Genomic DNA, 15,292 nt, shown 5'->3' on the forward strand with positions numbered 1-15,292 from the left:
CATATGGAAAGGTTTAACTTCAGTTTTAACTGGGGAAATGGGCCTGGAAAAAGTAAACACTGGTGCATATTCTGTATTAGAAGTTAACAGTCGTGCCTTTGGGAAATATGGGCCAAGAAGAGGGAGGTTTTGTTTATTTTGTTATGGATACTGTTGTAGTTATTTATCAATCCATGAGCATCCTGTCCTGTCTGGTGTCTTGGTATATGCGCACTTGGAATTTGTGCATGACACTTAACAGACTGGTCCCCTTCCTTTCTGTGCAGAATCTGATAGGAAAAATCTGGTGTCCTCTCACTCACCCCCAATCCCTATTCCATCACTGCCCCTGATACCCTCTGATAGATACCCTCCCACCATCCAGTGATATATGCTCTTTGTCCCTGGAGTTGGCTGCACACCTCTTTGTGGATGGGATTCTGACCCTTATCTTTCAGAATTCCCTGGGTGAATTTGTAACTTTGGGAATTAGAACCCTGCAGGGAAGAAAACCCACTTGGCTGACCTTCATCTCTTTCCTCAGCCTAGACCAAAACAGTAACTCACACACGGTGGCTCCCACAAGACCGGACAGTGGTGTGGTTTTGTTTCTGGAAATGAACCCCAATGCAAATGTCCCATTTCTTCACTTTGTCTAGTGTGGACTTGATATGAAGAATAAGACATAAAAATCCATCCAGACTGGTTTTGTTTTCTTAAACAATTGTTGTGGAGGAGCAGGTTTCTCCAAGATACACACATTCCATCCTGAAGGGAAGTTTCTTAAGCTTAGGAAATAAACAACTCAAAGACATCAGGACGTTCCTGAAACTGACCAGATTCATCATCTCTTCCCCTCCCCCAAACATATAAGCAGTAAAGATTGAAGAGAGATAATCTCAGACAAGATAAGTCACCTGGAAGAAATAAAGATCATGATGAGAGACAAGACTGATGAGAGGCTCTGGAAGGGCCTCAGAGCAACTGAGCCATCTAGAAAGGACACCTGTCAGCTTGTCAAGCTGCCTGCAGGCTGTGTGGTATGCTTCATATTCCTGGCTTTTGTGACCTCTCAACTACAGTGGGATTATGGTGGGGTCAGCTATGGTAGCAGTATGGTGATGCAGCTGTCTTGGACTCATCTGCTCCTGTAAGTAACCCCTCACCCATATTCTTGTAAATAATCTTGATAAACTCATTGGTTCACTAAGGTGCATTTGAGTGGTATCCATGTTTTGGTCAGTCATTGTTCTCTACATAAGGTGAGTAGATATTTGTTCATGGCTCCGTGGAAAGTATCACTCAACAACAATAACACAAACCGTCTCTTCCTTTTGAAGGTCCGGAACAGTTGCTATATAACCACATGATCCTAACTTTTGATCAGACTGGGAATAAAACATGTCTTCACTAGAGTTCATATGAATGAAAGAGGGAGGGTTTAGCTAGATGTGAGTACAGAGACCTGCCACAAATGAATTCCAAGATGGAAGTGACAATGAGCCAAGGAATAAAAGTAACCTTGAAGGTCCTGGAAAAGGCCAGAAAGTTGCCAGAAAGAGCTAACCCTGGTGACTTATGGGACTTAGCCCAGTAAGCCACCACTCTCAGGAATTTGTTTTAAGCCACTGAGCTTGCAGTAATCTGAAAAAGCAACAAAAGGAAACCAATGTGCATGTGAATAGCCATGTCACCCCACTTCTCTAAGTCTCAGACTATCCACATGGCTATACTGACCCCCAAGATCTGGTTGCTATCCAGATGAGCACATTCTCACATACACAAGTGATGTGTGAACTTTCTTGCCAATATTCTTTGACTGGTTAAATAAAGGAGCTGACAGCCTGTAGCTGGGCAGAAGAGAGCTTAAGCTGGGTGGAGCTTAGCTTTCCAAGCTTGGGGTCAGAAGAGGACCACGGGGAGAGAGAGAGGAAGATGTAGCAGTAGGAGAAGAAGCTGGAGAGAAAAAAGTTGCCATGGCAATAAAGACCAGGAACATGTGGCCACAGGGGTTGGCCTGATGGGACAGAAACAATCCAGGTAGGAACAACTATGGCAAGTAACATGGAGTATGAGCTGGGAAAGAGCAAAATAGCCTAGGGGGCTGTTATTTGCCCTGTTATGGTGCCTTGAATCTTTTATAAATCTAAAGGGTGTTTGTCTTGACTTTTTAGCAACTGGCTGGGGTAAAGAAGCCCTCTAGAATCTAATATCCAATTCCATAACAGGGGTTTCAGTGTTAGACCCACTGTCCCGGTCTATACCTTTGCTACTCAATAATGGTTGATTAAAAAAAAAAAAGAATGTGCTAAGTTAAGAGTGGGTGCTTATGAATTCTTTTCCACTCCATGCTAGAATGTTAGCTGTTCTTGTGCAGGCAGCCAGAGCTGCTGAATTCATCAGTGCAGCTTTCTACCATGTCCTGAAGATACTGTTTTACTCTGGTCACCCTGACTCTTGGTTCTGACAGACTTTCCATCTCCTCTTCTGTGCTGGTCCCTGAGCACCATCCCCAATCTCTGTGATGTGTGTTTATGGCGCACGCGTGTGTGTGTGGTGTGTTTGTAGTGTGTGTGTTTGCGTGATGTGTGTGTATGGTGTGTGTTTGTGTTATGTGTGGTGTGTGTGTTTGTGTGGTACGTGTGTATGTTATGTTTTGTGGTATGTGTGATGTTTTGTGGTATATATGTTGTGTGTGTGTGTATTTGTGTGGTGTGTATAGGGCGTGTATGTGTTTGTGTGGTGTGTGCATGTAGTATGTGTGTTTGGGATGTGTGTTTGTGTGTGTGTTTTACAGATAGCCTATTTAGGGCCAAACACTCCATACACACTTCTTTTCTGCACTTTGGCCAGTATTTCTGTGCTAACCACTGTCCCCTGCACAAAGAAACTTCTCTGATGATGTCTGTGTAAGCAGGCACAGCAAGAAACCGCTGAACAAGGCCACTCGATGGAGAGAAAAGTAGTTTATCCAAGACCAACCACTAGGCTGCCTCAGAGAATGCAGAACAGCAGCTGGGCACAATTGCTTGCTGCTTTGTATGAGTAAATGACAGGGGGAGGCAGCTCAAGAGCTGGAACAGCTAGGGGTTAGCGTGGTCAGTGTGCAGACTTTCCGGGCAGGGGAGGGGAGTCACATTTGTGGTTCGGAACATATAGCCATCTGTTAGGGACATCTGAGAAACGGTTTAAGTTTTCGGTTTTTAGCAAAGGCCAGCCCAGGTGGGACCTGAGCACCACCTTGAAGCTTTCCACCAACAGTGCTATTTGGGGACCCGTTTTGTGACCTCAGTCTGAGAGTTGCATTTGCAAGTATAGAGATATGAATTTAGAGACTAGTTTGATACCATGCACACCTAGCAGAATAATAGTACCCAATTTATCCTTGGGGCCTGTGATCACCCCAGTTTTGGATTCTTGGACAGATTTACAGTACCAAGCACATGTTTCTTCCTGTGTAGAAGGCCTTAAATCCAGCCAGAAAACTATGTACGGTTGATAAATTCTGCGGGAGGGAGAGTCAGTTTTCAATAAGGGTGTGGTTCCGGCATGCACAATTACTCAGAAGTATACAAACAGCACAAATTGGAATTTATAGGATGTTAAATTTAAGTGTGTGTATGTGTGCGTGTGTGCAAGACAGGATGAATTAGGGGTTAAGAGCACAGGCTGCTCTTGCAGGTGACCTGGGTTCAATTCCCAGCACCCACATGGCAGCTCACTGGCATCTGTAACTCCAGTTTTAGGGGATCTAATGCCCTCCTCTGGCCTCTGTGGGCACCAAGCATACACACGGTATACAGACACACATGCAGGCAAGACATCCATACACATAAAACAAAAAGTAATAAATAAAAATAAAGTGACTTTTAAATGAAAAGGGGGGTGATGTCAGTCCAAGGGATAGAAAGATGGAGTTAAGTGGAGGATTTGGGGGCAATTATCAAAATATGCTGTATGAAATTCTCAAAGAATTACTTGAAAATTTCATGACTTGTTTAATTAAGGGGAGACATGCAAGGAAATGTTTATATAACTGTTGTTTGTTGTTGTTGTTATAACTTACCTGAGAAAAACTCAGTGCAATTGAATCACAGTGTAATTGAATCACAGTGGACTAATGCATCTCACTAAAGTCTGTTGCTGAGTTAGGGATAGAGCATTTCCCACAAACATCATGGATTGCTGCAGCCATGAATCATCTGAAGGAATGGGCGGGCATGGGAGCGTTAGCAGGCCTTCTGGTGTTGGTCTCCTTGGTTTGCCTGTGGTGTATATGCAAGATTAGAGTCTCACAACAGCGTAATGCAGCCATGATCATTCAGGCCTTTACAGCCATTGAAGCAGGACAGTCTGCCCAAGCATGGGAGCTAAAATGTTACGCTCAGGATGCGAGGCTAAGCACTGCGCTCAGGGTCAGCCGCTTTCGACCCAGAGAAGAGCATGTCTGATTGCATGCGGGTTGATACCCCAGGTCTCGCCTCTGAGAAAAAGGTATCGGACGGGTCTGATGCTCTTTGGGTGGATGACACCTAAATGAACATCGGTACAAAGTCCCAATTTATTTCTAATATCAGAGATCAGACCTCTACTCTTGCCTGATGCATCTAAAACAAAAAGGGGGAACTGTAGAGAGCTGTGGAATGCTATGCCTTAAAGATGGAGCTGGTTTCTGCCTTCCACCTTCCTGATGGTGAGTGCTCTCTGTCACAAACAACTCCATATTTGGCTAAGGCTGAGGATCTGGCTTGCTTCCGTGTATGTGGACCTATCTGCATTGCTCACGAGGCATGCTGGGGTTGGCTACCCAGAGGCTATTTTAAGCTGTGGGCTGGCTTTCCCCAGGGTCAGAAGATTGTTTAAGGTTCCTGAATAAACTGCATCGAGAAAAAAAAAAAGAAAGAAAATCTAGAACAGCTCAGAACCCCCTGTAAAAGCTGTATGCTGTGCTAGAGCTATGAGCAAATCGACGTGATAGCACCAAGTTCTGCGGCGACCTTTTCGGGTCACTGGGAAGAAATCCTCAACTACCACCAGCCGCTTTACTGGGACTTACATGAGTTAAGAGCTGTGATGCTCCTGGGGTAATTTTTATTTGACATTACTTTAATAAATGGGGATAAGGCAGTGATCTAAGGAGACAGGAAGGCGGCCCTTTGTTCTCTGGAACACTGATAATGTCTGGAAACATTCAATTCCCTGCAACCAGAGCCAGCTGGGTCTGGAGGAAGGATGAGTAGTGGCAGCACTGGTGTTCTATGAATGGGTGCCCTCTTCCCTTACACAACGAATTGGGGGAGGAAATCATTTATTAGACAGAGGGAGTGTCATCATGTTGGTTGGGTTGGGCTGGCAGAGCAGCTATGGATAATGCAGGTTAAGATCAACACGCTAGGAGCAACAGCGTTACTGTGACGAGGAAATTCAATAATGAAGATAACAACATAGAAGACGAGGGGAAAGTTCTAGCAAGGCCTCTGGAACTATTAGGCTGCAAGAGTGGGAAGGGCAGGGGAGGTGGAGGATGTCACTCCTTTGTGGGTACCACTTTTGAAGGTCTGCATTCGGGTGTCCAGTGTTCAGATGGCTGTGGTCTGAAGAAATGACAGTGAAACCCACTGACAATGAGGACAGGCCATCCGTCGGTCACTGCAGCAGCCAAGTGGACTTCAGGGATGAGATGGCTGTGCCTTCAGTCTGTTTTATTAAGCACACACAGCATCCTCTTAGCCTGGATATCACAGGGAAGGGAATTCTGGGAAATATAAGCTCATCTTCTCCAAACTGGCACAGGGCAAACAACTGCCATCTCCATAAATGGATGTTTGGAGATGTGAAAGGAAAAGACCATCTATAGGAACACCTGTCTTTAAACTTTAACATAAATAAGAATTGGGGTTGGAGAGATGGGTTAATGATTAATAGCACTGGAGGCCCCTCCAGGGGACCAGGGTTTGATTCTCAGCACCCATGTGACTGCTTACAGCCATCTGTAACTCCAGTTCCAGGTTTCAAGGGATCTGAACCCCTCTTCTGGCCTCTGTGGGCATCAGACATGCAAGTGATGCACAGACATAAATTCAGGCAACACATACACACACATACACACACACACACATAATTTTAAAGTAGCATAAGCATATGATGGATAATTTTGTAGTGGTGGAGTCATGGTGCTGTGTTTCTGCTTCTGTTGGATTCCCAACACAATGACATGAAATTTGGTATCCCCTGGTGAGTCCCAGGAAGAGAGAACCAACAAGAGGACAAAGAAAGGATCCAGCCAGGATACACAAATCATCACAGCAGATGAGGGATGGGCTGTCTCATGTAACCCACTTTAGACAGCTCTCCACAGAAGTGGTAATCAGCAAAAAGTAGGATTGAACTTTGGTGCATTTAGGGGATGGTGTGACAGATTTGTGGGAGGAAATAGGGAAAAAGAGAAACCCTTCAGATGGTATAAGTGGGAGCAAATACCTCTGAGAGACCGTAACTTCACATGTGGCGATTTGCATCTACCACTGAAAGGCAGCTGGCTCTCTATGAATATGAGTCTCAGGGTGAAGATCATTTTAAAACAAATTTGACTGTGTCACTGGGGACCACTTGTTCAGCCTCAGAGAATGGAAAGAATAGAGTTCATCTTTGCAGTACTGTGAGGGAGAAATGACAGCTGCCTGATGGATGCACTGTGCTGGCTAGCAATAAGCAGCGGGTTCTGTCTGTATTTTGAAATGCCATCAAGAGTTCTAGCAAGGGGCCGTGTGTGAGGTTTTCTGAGCTGGACTGTACAGCATGTCATCCAAAAGGTCAAAGACGTTCAGGCTATCTGACACCAAAAGAAAACTGGGGGAAATTACTGAAGAGAGAGGAGAGTGGGAGAGAGCCAGACAAAGATGTAAACAAAAATAAATAAAGATGTAATAAAAGCGCTTGGGAGGCACTTTAGTGCTTTCTGTGCAAGAGGAAGGACCTTGGATTCAGTCCCTAGAATCCACACGAAGCCAGGAATTACTGGTACCTGTCTGTAATGTCAACGTTTCTGCCGTGAGAAGGAAGGGAGAGACAGAATCTCCAGCAGCTCTAGGACCAGCTAACAAGAGACCCTGTCTCAGACACGGTGAGAACCAGTCCCCAGCATTGTATTTTTCCATCCGAACACATGCTATCGCATGTGGACCTGTGTGCCCCCCACATCATACACATGCTCATGCCAACACTGAAATTGAAAATAAAAATTGTATTTATAATAAAACAGATGTTTCAAAATTATACGTTTAAAAATCACAGCAGGTTTATTCTTCTACAGGTTTTTTTTTTTTTTATTATCTGTGCAATGTTGGGAAAATCACCCTTACACTTATTTTTTAACTTATTTTTCTCTCATATATTACATCCGCACTGAGATATCCTCTTCCTCCTCTCCTCTCCATCTCTCCCATCACCTCCTCTCTCTCCCAGTTCCACTCCTGCTCTGTTTCCCTTCAGAAAATAGCAGACCTCACAGGGATATCAACCAAACATGGCATATCAAGTTATACAACTCTGCACATCCCTCATATTAAGGCTGGAAAAAGCAACCCAGTAGGACCTTACACTTAATTTTTATTTGTTTATCTACGTGTAAGTATGTATTGTGCATGTACACAACATATTCATCCATGCACGTGTGTCTTCAGCCATGTCCCTGTTCTATGTATAAAACCAATGAGTGTCAGATACAGCTGGAGCTGTGATGCTAAGGCCTCTGACTTCCGTATGTAGGACTAGAACTTCTGTCCTCCTGGGGAGTCTTGGCTTTTTGCCGCATTGCTGTATCACTTGGCATGTTGTATCTGAAGTCAGAAAGTTTCTCCACTTCTTGTGAGCCAAGGATCCTCCAGGAACAATATGCCCTTGTGCGTCTTAGTTAGGGGTGACACACTCAGGCAGCATTTTATAGCTCTGCAGTTGGTGCCTTGTTTTTCAGAGTGACTCCCCTCTTTATGGCCCACCATTTAATTTCCCTGCTGTCAGGACGCAGGATTAAGTTATCCCTCTTTTTCAAAGAATGATGTAAGTGGGGAATAATGAATGCAAAGCACTGTAGTTAAACATCAGCAGATGAACTGATGGATCGGCTGTCACTCACATTATGCTATAAATGGAAAGAAAGTGATATTTAATCCTTTGCAAAAAATAAAAACAGCGTTGATGGATTTGGTGAGCTTGGACTCTGAGTGACTCGTTATTGCAAATTGTTATTTTCCAGTTAATAGAGAGAATAAAAAGGGCAGAGCAGGGCAAAGTCATCGCTTTCAGGAACATGGCAAGCCTCCCGCGTGGCTGAGATGTAGGAAGTGTTGCCAGCCTCATGGTCTGGGCTGACGTGTGTCCTCCTCAAACAGCCTGGCATAGGTCTGAACTAGGAGCTAATTAAGGTTAAATAAGACCAGGAGGGTCCAACCCAACCCTGATAGTCCTTACAAATGAGTGGGGCATGCACACTATACACATACACCCACACACACCATACATACACACATCATATATACACACATCATACATACACACACCATACGCCCCACACACACCATACATACACATACATGTCATACACACAGCATGCAAATACACACACCATACATAGGCACACACCCACTATATATATATATGCCTACACACACACACGTCATATGCACACACACCATATACAGAATACCCACACAATACACATAGACACTATACACAAGCATACACCCACACACACTATTCTTAAACACACACACGATACATATACACCCACACACACTATTCTTACATGCAGATATATCCATACACCATATATACACACACGTCATACACATACTACATAGGCATACATATAAAACTGTTTATACCTACCATAAACACACAACCATATGCCGTACACCACACATGCACATGCCTGCACACATTGTACACACAGACACATAAGACATGCACACATATCGTACACACATGCATATACGCAAACAAAGATGCATGTTTAAATAAATAAAGATGCACATACCATACACAGAAGACACGCACACTACCGTACATGTACACACATTCACACATCATACACATACATATATAAACATAACACACAGAAAGTGCACACTGCACACACACACATATGAATGCACATGAAAGTGTATACCTGTACCACACAGAAACATAGACATACCACACACACGTACATATACACACATCATTTATACATACAGGGTACTCATACAGACACAAACAAGCATATATACATGCCAAACACTCACACACCACATACAACTATATAACATACACATGTACACATAGCTGCTTAAAAACACTTGTATACATCCCTGCTTATAAACACATGTACACCTATGCATGGATCTCCCATAAATGCAACCTCCATGTACATGAACACAGATACCATGTACATGTATGCATGCACACGCCCATTCCCCTTGTCACAGTTATACGTATACATGACTATATACATACATACACTTATGTGTAGTATATATGACATATACTACACATAGATTGTAGGCTTAGATTTTTTTTAAAAACCTACTTTATTTAGGGTTTTTTTCTTTTTTTTCCTTTTTTATTATTATCATTTATTACAATTTATTCAATTTGTGTCCTGGCTGCAGCCCCGTCCCTCATCTCCTCCTAGTCCAACCCTCCCTCCCTCCTCTCCCCCAATGCCCCTCCCCTATTCCACTGAGAGGGGAGGTTCTCCTTCTCTTTTATCTGACCCTAGCCTATCAGGTCTCATCAGGACTGGTTGCATTGTCTTCCTCTGTGGCCTAGCAAGGCTGCACCCCTCCCCCAGGGGAAGGTGATCAAGAGCCAGTCACTAAGTTCATGCCAGAGAAAGTCCCTGCTTCCCTTACTAGGGACCCCACTTGGGGACTGAGACTATGGGCTACATCTGAGCCAGGGTTCTAGGTCCTCTCCATGCATTGTCCTTGGTTGGAGTATCATTCTCTTCAGGGCCCTTAAATGCTTCTACCTCCCTTCCAACTCACTGACCAGAGGCAGGGGAGAAAGGTTATCAGGAAAGGGGGGTTGTAGCCCTTTTTAGAAGTAGCTCCTTGGCGTGAGTCCACTCTTTGTCGTCTGGATGCCAGCAGTCCAGTCCAAATGCCAACACCAAACAGCAACACAGCTTAGCAGGATTCAGCAGATCAGAACAAGTCAGCAAAAGCTGCAAGACTCGGTTGGATTGCTCCAAGAAGTTCTCTGGACCTTTTCTCTCTGAGAAGTGCAGTGTTGAAGAACAAAGACCAGTGCAGCAATGTCGATTTAAAAAACGTCCTCTCACTGTCCATTGCTTCTACACATCTCCTCTCCTCAAAGACTACCCAGAGATGTTCTCAGCTGGCCAAAGTCACGCCCCTAGCATGAGACAGCTCACGGAAAACCATCACATGCCCTCTCACGAGACAGTGTCCAGCAAAATAGCACATGACACACCCGAGTCTTCAAAAAATAAACCCAGAAACTTCCACTTCAACACATATATACACACACATACAAGCTGTGCACACATACAATTACATATACTCACATACATGTACACACATGCATATACACACTACACACATGCACACATGCATCCCACATGTATATCACCACACACACACATGCCATGCACACATACACATGTTATACACATACGTGTTCACATACACAGGCATTGGGCACATTTGAAGACACAGGGAAAGGCAGTCACCTGCAAGCTGAGAAGACAAACTTCAGAAGGAAGCATCCTGAGAACAACCTGACTGGCTGGAGCTTTGCTCTTGAGTGGCGAGGCAGTGACTCCACCCTCTCTGTCCCCTCTCTGCCTGTCTGACTGTCTAGAACTGTCTCTCTTATTCAAAGGATGAGTTCGAAGCCCATGAGCCTGTCCCCGCAGGCCTGCACATTGCAGCTGTCGTGGTCACACCCAGTGTTTGGAAGTCAGGAGGCTGCAATCACGTACACACCAGATGAGGTGCTGAGAACTGAGAAGGTCGGCAACAGGGCGAGTGTCTTGAATAGCCATGATGTCTAGAGCTATATGCAGCCATGGGAGACAGACATGACCTCTACTCATCTCTCCCTCCCCCTATAGTCCTCTCCAACCCATTGACCCTTCACAGAAACAGAAGAAATATTTATTGACTTTTATCTTGAAATGGAAGGATTCTGTTTTTTTTTTTCTTTATAGAACAATGTTATTTATGATGATCAATTTACCTGTGTGTTCCTGTGTGTGTGTGATATATCCATGACAGTACTCAGCCTCTTATGCTATACTGACTGCCTCTTCTTTTTCTACTATCCTCTCTTTGTGTCTGTCGATCTCTGTCTCTCACTGTGTCTCTCTCTGTCTCTGTCTTTCTCTCTCGCTCGCTCTGTTTCTCTCCCTTCCACCCTCCCTCACTTAAAGACAGCACCTTGGACTGTACATTGTCCTGTGACTGTGAATTATCTGCCTGTTACTGCAATAACATAACTAAAATAATGAACTTTAGAAGATGAGATTATTGTGGCCCTTAGTCTTGGAAGTTTCAGGCCACCGGTGGACCTATATACTGTGACAAGCTAATACACTGACCAGGGAAAGCATGGTTCAGAGTCCTTCATCTCTCCGTGGATGGAAAACAAATAAAATGATAGATATCAGGGTCCCAGAATCCCCTTCAAGAGCATGCTTAAAATGACCTAGAAGCCTCCACAGCTGCTCAAGGGTGCACAGCTTCCAACCGTACCATAGGCTGGGAACACTAGCCTTTGTAGGGTGTTCTAGATCCGAGTGACTGTCAATCAAACTGTCAGAAACATGGTGGCTTACGCAAAATGAATTTATTCTCTCATAAGATCCAATGGCCAGAAGTGCGAAGTCGGGCTGTTGACAGGGTCAAGCTTTCATGAAGGTCTCTAAGGAGGATTTTTCTTTACCTTGCCTGATTCTGACAGCTGTCAAAATCCTCCATAGCTGTACTGCTCCAGTCTCTACCCGTGTCTTTCTGGGCCTGCCCTCTTTTCGCAACCTTCTCCTTTCATAGGAGCCTGCTTATTGGATTGAGGGTTCACCTCGGATGTACTCTCACATGAAAACGCTCCAGGGCCTATTTCTAAAGAAAGGCACCCTTACACATTTCTGAAATTAGGATGCATTGGGGATCCGCTCTCAGCCTACCATACCTCCCAACAGAGTTGCTCTAGGGCTCACATTCTGTGGCTGTTCACAGGGACGTCTTGTGAACAGTTAAGTAGCTTGTGTGTTGACTGACCCAGTATTATTCTCCTCCACACCCGTATCATTTGCTTTTCTGTTGCTGTAAAGAAAGGAAAAATGGCCAAAAGCAACTTCTGGAAGAAAGAATTTGTTTTGGCTTACAGTTCCAGAAGGATATGAATCCATCATGGCTGGGAGACATGGCACCCAGACCGAGGAGCTAAGAACTCACAACTTCAACCACAGGCAGAAGGTAAAAAAATGAACAGGAAGTAAAGCAAGGCTACAAACTCTCCAAGCCCACCCCCAGTGACATACTTCCTGCAGCAAGGCTTGACCCCCTAAAGGTTCCATAACCTTCCCCCAAACAGAACCACGTGCTGGAGAACCTCTGTTCAACTATGTCTACTGGAGACACTTTCTCATTCAAACCACAAAAGGATAGCACATTACGGTCTGATATAAGAAGAAACATGTCAAAAATATCAAAGGATACTATTCCTGCTGCTTTCCTGTGGAAGAAACAAGATGGGTTCTACACTACTGTGAAAATGCATAGAGAAAAGTGTTTGATAAACAGTTATAGCAGATAACAGTGAGGATTAGAATTCAAAATAATTGGAGACACTAGTGAGGTGAGTGGTAATTTGTGAAGATGTAAGTGGAACCTGTGGATATTCTCTCCTGCTGAAGACATCCACTGGACCCTCATGAACTTGGATAGTTTAACCTCTGATCTCACACTAGGATGTAATGGAATAAGGTAACTGTGATCTGGACTCTTTGGGGGGCCAGGAGGAAGGGAGCTGTTTCAGAAGCAGGCATAGTTTTGGATCCATAGACTAGAGATGTGAACAGAGTCACGTGATAAACTGCCTCCAAACTGCTTCTCTAAAAGCTGGATTTAGGTGCAGACTCATGCTCATGAAATGAATTAATAAAAAAGAATTGGTTCTTTTAAGATTTATTACGTGTGTGTGTGTGTGTGTGTGTGTGTGTGTGTGTATTATGTGCGTATATTATGTGCAGTACCCAAAGAGGCCAGAAGAGAAAGTCAAAACCCGTGGAATGGAGTTATAGGTGCTTGTGAGCCACCACGTGGCTTCCCAGTTCAGCTGGGAACTGAACTCAGGACCCCTGCAAAGGCAGGCAGTGCCTGTAACTCGTCAGCAATCTCTCTATCCCTGTAAGTCAATTCTTTAAATTAAATTAAAAAAAAAAAAAAACTGCCCTTTTAAAAAAATGTTATTAAACACTGAGAAGCATAATTACATTTAGGGGTTAAGAACTGGTGTTAATGTGCACAATATAGAATGATCACATCAAATAATTAAGTTTCATTAAGAATAAGTTAAATCCTTCTCCTGAAATATCTATCGTTTCTTCCAAACATTGTTTTCATTGATCATGATTCACTTTTCTAGTCCCTGGTGGCTACCATTCTACCCTTCTGAGTTTGTCATAATGAAGTTACAGATTCCACCTTACTGACAAATGGAGAGAGACGATATGATCTATACACACAACACAACTATTCCACCTTAACAGAAAGGGGAATTCTCCCATTTTTAGAAGCATAGTTGAACCTAGGGAGAAGGCATGAAGTCAGATACCTGAGGAGGAATGCTCGCTTGTACACAGAATCTGAATGGCTTGTTCTTATTGGTTTTTCCCCTCAGCGCATTTCCAGACTAAATACTTGAAAAGAACTCGGTTTCAAATAGAGTGCATTGTTTTCTTTTTAATTTTGATGCCAGCTAGCGGATATTTTTTCCCCTGTCAGTTAAAGAATGAAAAGGAAAATAGCCAAGTAAAAAATGTTTGCTGGCAAATATTACAGTGTTCTCAGGTGGCTAAGGGACCCCAGAGCTGAGGAGACAATAGACGATAACAGGCTTGGGTTTTCATTTGGCTTGAGGGTATGTCCCACCTGGGTAGTGTCTCCCCACCCCTTCCCATTGGCCTAAGGTGTCTATGTGCCCTTCTACAGGAGCGCTTGGATCTCTCCCTCCGTCCACAAGCATGGAAATGCCTGGAGTGTTCACTGGCTCGGGGAAGTGTGGAGACCTCAGCCTCCACCGCTCTCCGTGATGCAAGAGGGCCGCATTTCAGAGAAACAAGCTTACTGCTGGGAACAAAGGCCATAAAGAGGGCTACAGATTCCACCTGACTGACAAACGGAGAGAGACAATGAGATCTGTATACACGATGCAACTATTTCATCTTATCAAAAAAAAAAAAAAGAGGAAATTCTGCCGTTTTTAACAGACTAGTCGAAACAAGGGGGCAAGGCAGCAGGCACAAGGAGACTTATTGCCTATTGCTGGGGTCAAAAAGTTCCATAAAAACACCAACAGGGGTTTTCATGTTCCCTTTTCTCCAATCCTAGTGGTCCACAGGCTCAACTCCTCCCCTGGCCATACAGGCTAGCTGACTCTTTTAACTAAAGGCACAGTGTCCCATAGTAGACGAAGCAGCTCCTCAGAGAAAGTCTCCTGCCATGTTTTGAACAGCTTCCAAGAAACCCCTTGGGGTCTAATTGTACCTGCTGCAAGAGAACCACAAACACAGTAGGTGTTTGTCAGTCACAGTGAGGTTCATCTCTACAAGCTCCAGACCCGAACAAGCAGATAGCTATGGTAAAAAGAAATCTAGCTATTGAGGTTGGAGGGATGGCTCAGTGGTTAAGAGCACCAGCTTTTCTTGCAGTTGGATCAGGGTTCAGTTCCCAGCACCGGCATGGACACTCACAACTATCTACAACTCCAGTTCTAGATATCTGATGCCTTCCTTTGGCCTCCGAGGCACTGAATGCGGGTGGTGTACCTTACATACATGCAATACACAAACACACATAAAAATAAAAATTTAAAAATAAACATTATAATGCTGTAAGACTCCAGTCATTAGGCTTCCCAGAAAGAGGTCTGCCATTGTCCCTAGTTTCTGGATGGTAGTCATGGTCTGCTGAGTAGGAATATCTTTGAGGAGCAGTTGGTCATGTTGTACCTTCGGTAACATTGGCAACATCTCATGGCCTTGGGGTGGAGACTCACCCTGCACAAAAGCCAGCCCTGAGACGAAGGG

The 15,292-nt window shown here is 44.2% G+C and overlaps 1 long non-coding RNA gene across 1 annotated transcript; it reads left to right on the forward strand.

The window, feature by feature from the left end:
- Nucleotides 1–16: 16 nt before the first annotated feature.
- LOC132653678 (uncharacterized) lies at nucleotides 17–14,815 on the forward strand. Its single transcript, XR_009591464.1, has 2 exons — nucleotides 17–1,129; nucleotides 14,196–14,815. It is a non-coding gene; the product is annotated as an uncharacterized LOC132653678 (long non-coding RNA).
- Nucleotides 14,816–15,292: the final 477 nt, after the last annotated feature.

Source organism: Meriones unguiculatus, chromosome 4 (assembly GCF_030254825.1).
Source record: "Meriones unguiculatus strain TT.TT164.6M chromosome 4, Bangor_MerUng_6.1, whole genome shotgun sequence".
NCBI lineage: Eukaryota > Metazoa > Chordata > Mammalia > Rodentia > Muridae > Meriones > Meriones unguiculatus.